This window comes from Ipomoea nil, unplaced genomic scaffold (assembly GCF_001879475.1).
Source record: "Ipomoea nil cultivar Tokyo-kokei standard unplaced genomic scaffold, Asagao_1.1 scaffold3226, whole genome shotgun sequence".
Taxonomy (NCBI): domain Eukaryota; kingdom Viridiplantae; phylum Streptophyta; class Magnoliopsida; order Solanales; family Convolvulaceae; genus Ipomoea; species Ipomoea nil.
The window spans coordinates 55,068-57,500 of NW_017619654.1; positions in this window are offsets into that span (position 1 = coordinate 55,068).

Sequence of the window (2,433 nt, forward strand, 5' to 3'; positions counted from 1 at the left end):
CAGGGGTTAAGATAAGGAACATGATCTGTTAAGTTTTTGTCATAATGGTTGTAATGAATCTAATTGAATTAAAACTTCGGCCCACAAGCAAGTTTTATGTCACTTGATTCTTCAACTCATTTGCTAATTGTTTCATCATAAAATTTCAGTTGGATCTAATTGAGTGGAACTTTAGCCCACAGGCAAGTTTTATGTCACTAGATTCTTCTGACTATTTAGTAATTGAGATAAAATACTATTTAAGTGTTTAATTGAATTTAATAGATTTAAAACTTTAGCCCACAGGCAAGTTTTATGTCAATAAATTCATCAACCCATTAGATAATAACTTTATCCCAATTTCTTAGAATTTATAATTTTAGTTCAATTATAATTCTAAGTTTCATGGTTTGCATTGGCAAAACATGTATGTACTCACTTCCCAAAATTTAGATACACCTTTTATTAATTATTTTTCACGAAGCTTACTTGGTTATTTGGACTAACTATAGTAAGTTGCGTGGTATGATATACATCTTTTGGATTCCAATAATAAAATATATCTTCTGAGCCAAATTCCAACTTGATTGTGGAAGGCGTATTTTATTATTTTAGTATGTCCAACTATGGTGGAGAATCATGTCCTCATCAATTATTCATTTAGTTGGACTATAATTGGAACCAAATATTGATTATTTAGTATGCCCAACTAATGGTGGGGAATTATATCTTCATTATTTAGTTGGTCAAATCAATTATGAGTGTTATATCATTAATTTGTCTAAAGAATATCATAATCAGTGGGAGTGATCATTTAGAAAAAGATCATTAAAATAGTTCACTAATGCTGATGGATTTAATTGTTTTCATACATTCCAAATTGGATTGTGCGTCTAGCAATAAGTCCAAAAGTTTCCACAAGTATTAATTCCGTTTTTTGTTCTTATAATTCATAAGTTCATTTTATTGAACGTTTGGTTGTACAACATATTTATGAAAATGTTGTAACAATATTAATGAATTTATTAGATCGAAAGCGTTTAACTTGTGTTGCATTGCCAATTAATAAATTCTTTAGCAATTATAGAGTCTTTAGTTTCTTCAAAATTGATCCTGGGCCACTTTGGTTTGTAAGGCTCAAAACAATTTTGCAAGACATATAAGTAAGACTCGTTATGTTAAATTAATTTGGAGGTGGACCTTGAGATTATTTGGGAAGTTGGTGTATGTTTAAGATTCCAAATTATTGACTTAGACTTTATGGTTTATGTTATTGGAATGTTTCTGTGACTTGACTATCTTTTGGCTATCTTAATGAGTGGGAGTGACATACGTGTCAACTCCAAGATCTTAGCCGTTAGAGATAGTGTTTATGTTAACTTATAAAGAAGTCACATAATATAGTTAGCATTATGCTAACATTAAGAGATCTCTACTTAAGGCATGCTTCTAAGATTCTGGAGATCATACAATGAATTTGGATGGTTTCTTCCTTCAGTTGTGCACATAATATATTTGAGAAACATCCCTTAAGGGACTAAGAATAAACGTAGGGTTTGTTCATAAAGAACCTAAGTTAGGGAATTTAAAATGCATGTGATCATAGAAGATATTACTCACTTGATTAGTAGATGACGTATTACTGTGGTTCATGTATTTTGTTCTTTAATGAAGGTTGTGCTAGTACTTGCACCAAGTGGGAGAATGTAAGTATTTTCCCTAATATAATATATTATAATATATTGTATTAATTAAGTGGTTGTGGTGCAAGTGGAAGATTAAGTCAGTTAGTGGCTTAATCTGTTAGGCAACTCAGGATATTCAGTTAAGCTTTAACTAAATATCTGCCTACGCTGATGGGATGTAGGCTTTTAAGCAAAACAGTCCTCCCACAGCTCCCGTGTTCAGGACACGCACCATCACGTATTCAGGAGAGAAGTGGTAGACAAAATATTATTCTGCAGGTTTACCATCTCGTGAAAATACCAACGACTATGGCTGGGGATATTCGGACGATCCTAAAGCTTCCGCTGTAACGAGGCAGGTTACTCGTTTACTATAGTTTATGTTAGCCTTAATATTATTGTCTAACAAGATAAATTAGGTCTTCTAGCTTGGTCAAATTCGCTTGGTGTGTATGTGGATCGTAATACAATAATATAATTAAAAGTTTAGGCTCATAGACTCATAGTTTCAAGTAAGATTATAATTAGATTCAAGTTTCTACGGTTTCTAAAAGTTCTATCACACCTAGTATTATATATTGTTTCTCGTCCTAGGCAAGTAAAAGTATAAGTATACAAAGAGGTGTTGAGTAGAATTTTTCAACTATACTATTTAAACTAGAACACTAAAATCTGCACCTCTTAGAATTTTTTAGATTTGCACATTTAGTATTAAAATTTTGCACATTCAGTATTAATTAACATTTTGCGCATTTAGTATTAAAAGATT